This window comes from Triticum dicoccoides, chromosome 7A, assembly GCF_002162155.2.
Source record: "Triticum dicoccoides isolate Atlit2015 ecotype Zavitan chromosome 7A, WEW_v2.0, whole genome shotgun sequence".
Lineage (NCBI taxonomy): Eukaryota > Viridiplantae > Streptophyta > Magnoliopsida > Poales > Poaceae > Triticum > Triticum dicoccoides.
The window spans coordinates 577,895,162-577,908,746 of NC_041392.1; positions in this window are offsets into that span (position 1 = coordinate 577,895,162).

A 13,585-nucleotide genomic window follows, 5' to 3' on the forward strand; every position below is an offset into this window, starting at 1 on the left:
ATGGTCTTCTGAGCATCTTTGAGAGACTGAGCTGCCATATCTTTGTATTAGCGAGGTCATCATGGGCACCTCGTGATCAAAGTGCATGTTATACCAGTAAAAAATAACGTAAAATGTCTTATAGGAATCCAAATAATACAAGGACGAACCCTGCAAAAAAAAAAGAGGACGAGTGCTAAATACTCCATTCCCAAGGATGGTTTGAACTCGGGTGGTTGTTTCCATTCCCAAGGAAACTAAACCTTTAAGCTCTGCTGATCAGTCCATGCCACAAAGTGGAATTCACTTTGTGATTAAGTAGATAAGATCCCGCTTAGAAAAATTATTAGACCAGTCTTATGTCTTGATCCTGCTAGGGTGTCATCCCATTCTCTGGCAGAGACGTAAAGATACGCAAACATCAAGCAAATCACGTCTAGTGAACCTTTGCTTTTTTTTGAAAAGAAGGGTTACCCTGCCTCTGCATCAAATGATGCATGCAGTCATCTTTGTTAAACTGTTCAACAGAGTCTGACAAAATAGATATATGGATCGACCCAAACCACCTTCCTGGCTATCTCAATCGCACTTATAAGTCTGATGGAGTGCATTGGCGCATCCACGCACGCCATCTAATCTTGTGGCCTCACCATACTACCCCATGGCGAGCCGAGAGCACCAACCGGTCTAGAATCCACCGCGCCATCTTCCGTCATCCCATTTTCGGGAGAGATCAATGCATAGGCCTTGCCGGGCCCAACTGCCGTAGACGCCACCATAATGCTAGACGGTGCCACAACCCTATACGCGTCCATCAACACACGTACAATGTCAGGACCCCGCCGTGCTACGCCACTGAGACCCGCCGTCGCCGACACGTTAGATGCCACATCGCACCACCTCATGGCCCCTCCAGTCAGCACCTGCTCCAAGACAATGCCCCCAGGAGGGAGAACTTCACCGAAGGCTCCGTCGTCGTCCGATCCGGGAGACCCAGATATAGAGTTTCCCCTGGAGCAGCCCAAACAAGGTGACGCGGACCACAACAACTATGCCTCGACAAGGAGACGATGTCAACAACGCTACCATCGTCCGCCAAGACCGAAGTATGCGTGATTTTCACCGGCGGTCGTACCACCCTGACCCGGAGCTGACCGGTCGAAACTCCAAGGACCGCCACTGTTCCGTCACCCTGGCCCGAGCACAGCCCCCGGCCACCACCGTCCATAGGACAGTACCAACTGGCGGCCCGTGCCTTCCGCAGCCCGCGCCGACAAGTGCCATATGACAGCGGATCTGGGCCCTCCACACGCCGCCGCGACAGCCAACACGACCATTTGCCGCTGCACCCGCATAATTAAGGCTCCACGCCACCGCCCACGCCAGGCAGGCTTCGCCCGCCGGCGCACTTAGGCGGCGGCGATGGAAGAGGAACGCCGGCGCCCGGCGGCGGTGGGTGGCCTCCCCTTTCGCTCGCGAGAGCACAAGGGAAGGGATATCCTATTTTTTCGGCTGGGGTCTCTTCATATTGGTGTCTAAATCAGTGAACCTTTGTATAATCTGAAGGGCCCGGAGGAATCCGCATATCTAACCAGTGGTGTGCTGTGCTTCGGGGTTATTCTATCTTTTAGAATGGTTAAACCAACTTAATCATTACACGCAAGATGATATGCCGGCTCAGTCTTTCGGAGATGCCCATAAAAATAAGATGTGTGTGTGTGCATTCATAAGGATGAGTGTATGCGCGTGTATACGAATTCTTGTGTCTGTATTGATGTTAAAAGAAACAAAGTTATCTGATAATTCACCGGTACAAAAAAAGGGTTAGCCGCCAATTCACCTCGCTTAACTTTTGCCTGTGCCATACCACCATTAGCGCCATCACCAACTAATCTAATCTAGTAGTACTTCTCAAAAAAAAATCTAGTAGTAGTGCGCTCGTCGGCCACATCATCGCGCGAGTGGATTTCTATGCGTGATGTCAAAAGCTGGAAACAACATGCTACAACTACTCCACAAGGTGACGACGACGTCTTCCATCTCTTGCTATCCTTCTTCGCGCGCGCGCGTGTGTGTGGAAGGAATGGATGGTTAAGTGGTTTCTTTCTGACATGACCATGCACGCACCATCGCGAAATGGCGACACGATCGTGAATTCGGGACGACGCCAGGTCGCGCAGCGCCGGCGGTCGATGGGTGCTCGCGCCGTCGCGCGACCACCTTTTCTCCCTTTTCCCAGTTTTTCTCGTCTCTTTCACATCAGCTGGAGCCTGAAGATATGCATGCATGCACCACACGGCACGCATCGTAGTAGTATATGGGCTGGTCGATTTCTCATGGGAATCCAGCTAGCAAGCAACCATCGATCTAGGTAGCCGGCGACCATCTAGCAGGACGGACGGAGGTCCAAGGCGGCTAGCAGTGCGTTTTATTGTTTGCTACTACGCGGCCGGCAGCGCGCAGCAAGCGATCGTGAGTCGACGCAACTGAACCTTGTGGTAGTAGCTGGCAATTCCAGGTGTGGATAGCCATTTCTAGCCAGCGGCTTGCCTCCTTCGAGACCCGCACACGTGAGGCACGGCAGGGCAGCTGGCTTCCTTGTCGATGAATCTGGATGGATGATTGAATCCGCGCGGCGACTCGATCGCGTGTGGCCGGCTGGGGGAGGCGCAAAGCGGCCTGCCAGTGCCAGCCAGCTCGGTCGATCGGTTCATGCATGCATGGCGATGACGCCGCGTAGTATCCTTTGATTGACATGCTCCGTCGCAGTGGCGGAGCCAGGATTTTCGGCATGGGTATGCAGAGTCAAAAAAATAATTTCCTGCACAACAATGTATGACTTAAAAAAGTTCATAATAATAACAACGAAACTATAAATTACTCTTTGGCTTTCAAAGATCGATAGATACGGGTGTTAGTGTTGATGTCGAACTTATCTTCAACGTCTTTGAAGCTATGTGCCATCAACTCTTCAAATCACCGCAATTTTTCTTCAGTTTTAATATCTATACAAAAAATACATGTTAGGTAGTGAGATGGTGGCATCGTGGACAGTCTTACAAATTTGAATATTCATAATTCTGGATTTTAGATGGATAAAATATGAAAATTCAATTTGTTTTTCATGCACTTCTGCACAAGTTGTATAGCGAGACAATGCAAATCACGCTCAAAATCGACTGGATGCTACAATAGATTAATTAAAAAAACAGGGAATGAAGATAATCATATATTCTCTACTAACAATTCGAAGATATAAAAATTAATATACACTCAGAAGAAACAATCAGACGATATGATGGGCGAATTGCGGACGCCCCCGTTGACGACTTGTCTGGTACTAGATGGTAGATGCGCCTAGTGTGTGTATTGGGAAGGAGGACGTGGGCAGACTAAGCAGATCGATCGACGAGAGGCGGTGATCTGCGACGGCCGAAAATTGATGCGGCGATTTCTTCGGATGGCTGACGCGGGCTTGCGGCGTGGCGACGCCCAAATTTTACGATGCCGCGGTTGTGTCAGCGGAATCACAGGCTCGAGGTGTTGCCTTTTCTTTTGAGCGGTCGAGGCGCTGGCTCGGTGTCCTGGACTTTAATCAAATCGGCCAGCATTAAGCGTCAATGGTAAGGCCCAGTAGCAGAGTACCGGCCCAATATAGGCGCATGCGGTGCTGAATCGTTCTTTCCATCATTTCTACATATAACTAGGCAGCTACACGATCTAAAAAGGCATACAGGAGCTTACATACTGAAACTTTCTTGCAAAAAACATTGGGTATGCATTGCATACCCTTGCATTAGCCTAGCTGACTGGCTCCGCCCCTGCTCCGTCGGCTAGCGTTCCAAGAGTTTGCTTTTGGCTCTTCCATCACCTGCGCGGCCCAGTCGACCACCTCATCAAAAAGGAAGAAAAAAGCAGCCTCAGTCGATAGATCTTATGGCGATGGCATGTAGCGTATTGAGTGGGAGACACGGCTTGTGCACGTCCGATACGTGTCCTACGCATGCACGGCATGGCGGAGAGCGCATGTGTTGATTCTGTTCGGCCGGACGCGGTGAAGAGGGAACGAATCAGCACGTGCCCACAGCGTATGCGCATGTGGGCCATGTGGTTGATTCGTGATTATGTGATCAGTCCGCTTTTTTTTTGCGGGGTCCGCTTTAAGTCAACTTTGATTCACTTCTGCATTGTTTTTTTTGAGCAAACCACGCTTTATTAATCAAAGTTCACCAAAGGGGGATACAGTTTAAATCAGGGGTTGGTCAAGTTTTTTTTTTTTTTTTGCTTTTTTCACTTTTGTGTTTCATGACTTTTTGACTGAATTTTTCATTTGCCCCTGTTAGGAGCCAGTCAATTTTTCTATTGGCTTGAATCATGTTAGAGCATCTACAGCTGGACATAGCAAATATGACCCCTTAAACGTCCACAGACGCGCCCGGACAGTGACCGGGTGTGTCCGTTTTGAGCCCTTATTTCTCTGTCCGAGCAGCCACACTTCTTTTTTTTCCTCATACGTCCGGTCACTTGCACGTGATTGGTGGAGATAAAGAGAGAGAAATAAAAGAATGAATGAAGAAAGAGAAAGGGTGCGGCCACGTCCTACGTGGCAGACTGACCGGGCGCGTCCACGAGCCCTCATACCCTCCCCATATTTGAAATGGATATGAGGGTTCACGGACAGCTCGAACGTATACGGATGATATGAGGGGTCCGGTTGGGCAGCGTTTTTTCTTCTCTCTCCTGTCCATTCATTGATTGGGCGCATCCGCGGGCGTATGAGAGATGGTTTGAGGTACGCGTCCGGCTGTAAATGCTCTTACCATTGCCTTTTTAATGCAATTTTCTTTTGTTTTTCCTTTCTCTTTGTTAGTTGGTTTTCTTTGTTCTTTTATTAATATATTTGGATGGTTTTTTTGCAAGAAATATATTTGGATGTTGGGTGAGTGTAAATGTATGCATGTGAATATAATAAATATGCCTAACATTTGCACTACGATACGATTATTCTTTGCATAATATAAAATGTGCAGCAATGCAAAGTTGTGTGCTATTTTTTAAATTCTATTTATTACCTATTTTCGTAAATGCGGTATAAATGTCACTAATTAATACTTTCTTATAAAATCATTTTTTTAGTTTAGATTTTTTATTCTCTTTCTTCTTTAAGGTTTATACCGATGGCACTAATTCTTTCCTTAGAAAATTTCTTCCAGAAATTCCACTATTATATGCTTATTATTGCATATTATGAAAATCACAACTAATGTGTAAATTGAGTGCATTTTTTTCTTTCTTCTTAAAGGATAACACCAATGGCGCTAATTCTGTCTTTTTTAAAAAGCTTCATTTTTTATGTGTGAAAGTATACACACAAGTACTATACGATACTAGAGTGCAAAAATTGCAGTATTTAATGTTTACTTTTTACGTATTACTATTTTAATGCAATGTTGTGTGCATATACTCCCTTTGTCTGGAATCCATTTTTCTAACAAGTATTTCGAAACAGAGCGAGTATGAATCATCCCGAGGCCCTGGACCAGGTTCGTCGATGGCACAACTCATTTTGTTTTCACGGCAAGATTGGTTGAATCTCCGCCGCCCTGTCTAGAGTAGTGTTTGCTCCATTGATTTCCGCACCTGCCCAGCAGTGCATGCCCGGGCTTAATTAGTACTCCCTCCATTCACAAATGTATGATATTTTGATACAGACTATAGACAGACCGAAAATAGGTGAACAAACACACTAAAATGTGTCTATATTAATTCAATTGATTTTTTTTATAAAACATCTCATATCTGTAGACAGAGTGAGCAACTCAACAGTACGCGCCGGCACAGCTCACGCTGCAGTGCAAAGTTGGCGCTCATGCAACCAACGTGCAAAGCAATGCGCTATCGCCACGCCGCCGTCGGTTTGTTCCAATTTTCAAATGTGTCTAGGATCAACGATCAACAAGCCGTGGATCACCCCGATCTCCTGGACCAAGTTCAGCGGCCGGGTCAGGACTTCACTTGGCTTTGGCGGAGGGTTACACGAACCTAATCACCACACTGTCAACAAAGTTATCCGGTAATTCACCAGTCAAAAAAATTGTTAGCTCATGATTCACCCCGCCAGCTTTACTTTTGCCTGGGCCATACCACCGTTAGCGCCACCACCAACTAATCTAATCTTTTTTAAGGGTTAACAAACTAATCTAATCTAATCTAGTGCGCTCACCGTCCGCGCCGCGCGAGTGGATTTGCATGCGTGATATCAAAAGCTGGAAACACAACTTGTCCTCCACAGATCGATGGGGACGTCTTCCATCTCTTGCTAGCCCTTCTTCGCGTGTGCGTGTGTGGAAGGAATGGAGGGTTTGTGGCTTGACCACCTTTCGAAAATGGCAACGAGATCATCAATTCTGGACGACGCTAGGTCGCGCAACCACCATTTCTTCCCTTTTTTCCCCGTTTTTCATGTCTCTTTTGCATCAGCTGAAAGCCTGAAGATATGCATACATGCACCACACGACACGCATCGTAGTAGCAACCATCGATCTAGGTAGCCAGTGACCAGCTAATAATGCGTTTTATTGCTGCTACGCGGCCGGCCACACACACTGATCCTTGTACTAGCTGGAAAATTCCAGCTGTGGATGGCAAGTCTAGCTCGCGGCTTCGAGACCCGCACACGTCACGCGTGCGCACGGCACGCCAGGGCAGCTGGCTTCCTGGCCTGGCCTGGCTTGCTTGCGTGCGAGAACTCTCGCCGCTCACTGCCCATGAGACCGGATGGATGATTGAACGCGCGCGGCGACTCGATCTCGGGCGACGGAGGCGCGCGTGTAAAGCTAGAGCGGCCGGTCAGCCAGCTCGATCGATCGGTTCATGCATGCATGACGATGACGCAGCGTACCTACCAATGTCCTCCGATGTGATGTCGGTTAGTGTTTGAAGAGTTTCAGATCATCTCCAGCCGTTGGCCTCTCAGGAGGTGTTAAATTATGATTTAAATTATACGGTGTTGGACTAGACGTAGTACAATCGATGTGGGCCTTTTGCGTTGACGTCGACGCATACGAGTACAACTCGTTTACTTGTCCTCTAAGGACTCTCATGTATTGCCCTCTTATATACCCATGAGGTGGCATCTCAGACGGCCTGTCGTCTCGTGCTTGTAATATTCCTTCTCATAGTGATTGCGCCTTCGTGCGTCTGTGGTTTTCTCCCGCAAGGGTTTTCACGTAAAAATCAGTGTCTCTTTGTCTCGTTTATTTCTCGTTATTATCTAACAAGTGGTATACAGAGCTGAGGTTTAGATACGAGATTGAGATCGAGAGAATTAGGGTTATGTCTCTGCGCGCCGCCGCTCGCGACGTGATCCATCGAAGCTGGATCGGTTTCCGCTGCCCCGCCCTAAGAAATCGTGACCGACAACAAGTTTTGCGTGATGCTTGTTCATGCAGCAGACGTATCAGGCTGGCTGTAAATGGGAAGTATCATATAGTAGTATCATGCATATGATACTAGTGTATGATACTACCTCTTTAATGCATAGTATTATATATTAGTATCATGTAGCACTCTATTTATTGCCATGCATGACACAAAGTGGCGTAGCATTTATTTTGATACAGTATCATGATATGATACTTCATTCTCTTTTTCTTCATTTAATGCTATGACACCTCAACAAAATTGCCTAGTTGACATCTATGATACTAGTTATGATACTATCATTACGACCAGCCTCCTCTTCCGTACCTGGCGCAGCGGCCAGATTGATTTTTTAGTCCACGTGCGAATCCGCCGAGCCGCGCGTTTGCTACGGGTGCACGCTTCAAGTCGCCGAGACCAAGGAGATCATTGCTGCTCCACGTCTGATCTCAAGGCTCAAGTTCCGAGGCTGCTTTCCACGTAGCTGCTACTGCTATTATTCACGCGTTCTCTGATAGGAGGCTACTGCTACTACTTGATTCCTTTGCTCACGTGAAGGCTACTGTTCATCATCTTTTCCATCTCAATTACTACGAGCACCAAGCGACTATCATCAGGTGCTATTTTTTCTGATTCTTTGCCCGGCAAATTAGTTCTTTGAAGAATTATTTCTTTCGACTTGTACTACTTTGTGTACACAGATTTATCTATTCATGATATCCATGAAGTATGACTTTCCGCTGCTGGATCGTGACACAAGATTTACCCTATGGCAAGTCAAGATGCGGGCGTTGTTGGCACAGGCCGACTATGATGTAGCACTGGATAGTTTTGGGAAGAACCGAATTGAGGACTGGACTGCTGAGGAGAAAAGAATTGATTCTACGACTTTGTCACAAATTCAACTCCATTTACATAATAATATTTTGCAGGAAGTTTTGAGCGAGAAAACTGCCGCCGCTCTATGGTTAAAACTGGAAGGGATTTGCATGACTAAAGATCTCACCAGCAAGATGCATCTGAAACAAAAATTATTCCTGCACAGGTTACCCAAGGGAGGTAATGTTTTGAATCATATTTCAGAATTTAAAGAGATCATATCTGATCTAGATGCAATGGAGGTTAAGTATGAAGAGGAAGATACTACTTTAATGTTACTTTGTTCACTGCCAAGTTCTTATACCAATTTTAGAGACACCATATTATATAGTCGTGATACTCTCACACTTAATAAAGTTTATGAAGCTTTGAACTCTAAGGAGAAGATGAAACTAATGGTGCCTCATGATGGTTCAAGTTCATCCCAAGCCGAGGGATTATCTGTTCGTGGGAGGACAAAGGAGAAGAGCTCCAATAATGGAAACAGAGGCAAAAGTAAGAACGGCTACAGGGGCCGGTCGCAATCCAGAGACAAGAAATATTGCAGATATTGCAAGAGAGACGGGCATGACATCTCAGAGTGTTTCAAGTTGCAGAATAAGGAAAAGAGGAAAGGTAACAAACAAGGTGAAAATTCTGCTAATGTTGCTCGTGATGATAGTTCCGATGATGCTTTTGTCGTTATTGCTGGATGTGCTGAGACCAATGATGAGTGGGTACTTGACACCGCATGCACTTTTCATATGTGTCCACATAGAGATTGGTTTAATATTTTTGATTCCACTAGTTCTGCTGGTTCCGTTTTGGGTTTTGATAATTCACCATGCAAGATTGAAGGTATATGTTCTATTCGAATCAAGATGTTTGATGGCATAATCAGAACTTTGACAGATGTTCGGTATATTCCGAAGATGAAGAGAAATCTTATCCTCTGTTAGTGCTCTTGATGCAAAGGGGTACAAGTATTCAGGTGGAGATAGTGTTTTGAAGGTCACCAAAGGCTCCCTTGTTGTGATAAAAGGTGACTTAAGTTCGACCAATGGTCTTTATTACCTTCGAGGTTCTACCGTTTCAGGTAACGCTACTGCAGTTATTTCAAAGAATTCTGATTGTGAAGCTGCTAACCTTTGGCATATGTATCTTGGACATATGAGTGAACTTGGTTTGGCAGAGTTAAATAAGAGAGGTCTTCTTGATGGATATGAACCTGGTAAACTGAAATTTTGTGAGCATTGTATCTTCGGCAAACACAAGAGGGTGAAGTTCAACACTTCGACTCATACAACCGAAGGTATTCTTGATTATGTGCATTCTGATTTATGGGGACCATCTCGCAGAAAGTCACTAGGTGGTGCTAGTTACATGCTGACTATTATTGATGATTATTCAAGAAAAGTATGGCCTTATTTCTTGAAGCATAAATATGAAGCATTCTCAGCATTTAAGGAGTGGAAGATTATGATTGAGAGACAAACTGAAAAGAAGGTAAAAATACTTCGCACTGATAATGGTATGGAATTCTGTTCTAAGCAATTTAAGAATTATTGCAAGTCTGAAGGCATTGTCAGACACTACACCGTTCCTTATACTCCTCAACAAAACGGTGTTGCTGAGCGCATGAATAGGACCATTATTTCCAGAGCCCGTTGCATGTTGTCCAATGCAGGTTTGCATAGGCGTTTTTGGGCTGAGTCCGCTTCCACTGCTTGTTATTTCATTAATCGTTCACCATCTATTGCTCTTAATAAGAAAACTCCAATTGAGGTATGGTCTGGTTCACCTGCTGATTATTCACAGTTGAGAGTTTTTGGTTGCACTGCTTATGCTCATGTTGATAGTGGAAAATTGGAGCCTAGGGCTGTTAAGTGCATCTTTCTTGGTTATAAGTCTGGTGTTAAAGGTTTTAAATTATGGAATCCTGAAACCCAGAAGGTTGTTATTAGCAGAAATGTTATCTTTAATGAATCTGCTATGTTACATGATGTTTCATCTACTAATGTTCCCGTTGAGAGTGAACAACAGCCTACTATTCAGCAGCCTACTGTTCAGGTGGAGCATGTTATTGACTCAGGTGATACATCTAGTAATGAAATTGTTGATGCACATGATGAACCCGTCGTTAATGATGATCATGTCACTCCCACTCCAAATCAGCCTATTGTTCCGCCCAGTTGGAATCTCGCACGTGAAAGAGTTAGACGGGGTATTAATAAACCTGACAGGTTAATTGAAGAGTGCAATATTGTTTCTTTTGCTTTATCTGTTGCAGAAGAAATTGAAGGTAATGCTGAACCTTCTTCATATTCCGAGGCTGTTATTTCTGGTGATAGTAATAAGTGGATGACCGCTATGCATGATGAGAGGGAACCACTTGAAAAGAATGGCACTTGGGATTTAGTAAGATTACCTAGAGAGAAGAAATCTATTCATTGCAAGTGGGTTTTCAAGAGGAAAGAAGGTGTTTATCCTAATGATGAGACAAGATATAAAGCAAGGTTAGTTGCAAAAGGTTATAGCCAGATTCCAGGTATTGACTATAACGAAGTCTTTTCTCCTATTGTGAAGCATAGCTCTATTCGCACTTTACTCAGTATTGTTTGCCATGCATGATCTTGAGCTTGAACAATTGGATGTTAAAACTGCATTCTTACATGGAGAATTAGAAGAGGATATTTATATGGAACAACCTGAAGGTTCTGTTATTCCTGGAAAAGAAAAGCTTGTCTGTAAGTTAAAGAAATCTCTTTATGGATTGAAGCAATCCCCTAGACAGTGGTACAAGAGATTTGACACCTTTATGCTCTCTCAAGGTTTCAAAAGGTCTAATTATGATAGTTGTGTTTATTTGAAAACTGTCAATGGTTCAACTATTTATTTGCTCCTTTATGTTGATGATATGCTTATTGCTGCAAAGAGTATGTCAGATATTAATGAACTAAAGAAGCAATTGAGTAATGAATTTGAGATGAAGGATTTGGGTGCAGCAAAGAAAATACTTGGCATGGAAATATATAGAGATAGACCGTCTGGAAAAGTATATCTAAGTCAGAGAGGATATATTGATAAAGTTTTTCGTCGTTTTAATATGCATAATGCCAAGCCAGTAAGTACTCCGTTAGCTGCACACTTCAAATTATCATCAGCTTTATGTCCTAAGTCAGATGCAGATATTGAGTACATGTCTAGAGTTCCCTATTCGAGTGCAGCTGGTTCACTTATGTATGCCATGGTTTGTTCTCGTCCTGATTTATCATATGCATTGAGTGTTGTCAGTAGATACATGGCTAATCCTGGAAAAGAGCATTGGAGAGCAGTTCGGTGGATTTTTAGATAAATGCGTGGTACTTCTAATGCTTATTTACAGTTTGGAAAAACTGGAGATGGACTTGTTGGTTTTGTTGATTCTGATTTTGTTGGTTATTTGGATAAGAGAAGGTCACTCACAGGTTATGTTTTCACCATTGGTGGTTGTGCTGTGAGTTAGAGAGCAACTTTGCAGTCTATTGTGGCTTGTTCCACTACCGATGCCGAGTATATGGCTATTTGTGAGGCATGCAAAGAAGCTATCTGGTTGAGAGGTTTGTATTCTGAGCTTTGTGGAGATTCATCTTGCCCTACCGTATTTTCTGACAGTCAAAGTGCCATATATCTTACAAAGAATCCAATGTATCATGAGAGGACAAAGCACATTGATGTCAGATTTCATTATATTCGAGATGTTGTTGCTGAAGGCGATTTGAAGGTATGCAAGATAAGTACTCATGATAATCCTGCTGATATGATGACAAAGCCAGTTCCTACCAATAAGTTTGAGCTTTGCTCAGGCTTAGTTGGTGTTTCTCACTAGTCCTATGGACTTTCACGCACAAGGTGTTTATGCTGATTTGGGTGGAGTTATTCACTTTCTTCGACTACTGGAGGAAATTTGGATCAAGGTGGAGATTGTTAAATTGTGATCCAAATTATACCGTGTTGGACTAGACGTAGTACAACCGGTGTGGGCCTTTTGCGTTGACGTCGACGCGTACGAGTACAACTCATTTACTTGTCCTCCAAGGACTCTCATGTATTGCCCTCTTATATACCCATGTAGTCGCACCTCAGACGGCCTGTCGTCTCGTGCTTGTAATACTCCTCCTCATAGTGATTGCGCCTTCGTGCGCCCGTGGTTTTCTCCCGCAAGGGTTTCCACGTAAAAATCCGTGTCTCTTTGTCTCGTTTATTTCTCGTTATTATCTAACAGGAGGCATAGCCGGCGATACAATCGGCGCTGGGGGCAGTTTGTCATCCAGTCGTTGCCCCTAGGCGGCGATGCTGTCCCATTTTTTGGCCCACTTTCGGCGAACAAAGGGACCATATGGGCTAGAATAGGACCATATTCGACGTGGTTCGTCGTGGCTCGGCGTTCAATTACCAACATAAATATTTTTTTATCACATAGTTTATCAAATAGTTCAACAAAATACTGCAACAACAAATAGTTCAATATAAATTATATAGTTCAACAAATAAAAAACTCATATTTCATCACACGTCGCGCCCGGCGTCGCCCTTGAGCCTCCATAGGTGCTCCACCATATCCTACTGCAGTTGATGATGCACTTATGGGTCTCAGATCTCCTGACGCATACTGAGGTAGGCAGTCCAGGTTGCCGGTAGCTGGTGATCAACTTCGGCTGTAGTATGGTTCAGTGTCAAACACTGGCTCTTCTTGCTCGCTCTCGATGATCATGTTGTGCAAGATGACACAACAAGTCATGATCTCCCACATTTGATCTTTCGACCAGGTATGAGCAGGGTACCGGACAACAGCAAATCAAGATTGGAGCACACCAAATGCCCGCTCGACATCCTTCCGGCAAGCCTCCTGCATCTTGACAAAGTGGGACTTCTTGCCTCCTGGCACAGCGTTTGAGATAGTCGCCACAAATGTATACCATCTCGGATAGATCCCATCAGCTAGGTAGTACCCCTTGTTGTACTGCCGCCCATTGACCTTGAAGTTCACTGGAGGAGAATGTCCTTCAACAAGCTTGGCAAAGACAGGGGAGCACTGCAGCATGTTGATGTCATTGTGAGTTCGTGGCATACCAAAGATGGAGTGCCAAATCCGGAGGTCCTGTGTGGCCACTGTCGGTGTCAAAACTGGCGGATCTCGGGTAGGGGGTCCCGTACTGTGCGTCTAAGGTTGATGGTAACAGGAGACATGGGACACGATGTTTACCCAGGTTCGGGCCCTCTTTATGGAGGTAATACCCTACTTCCTGCTTGATTGATCTTGATGAGTATGAGTATTACAAGAGTT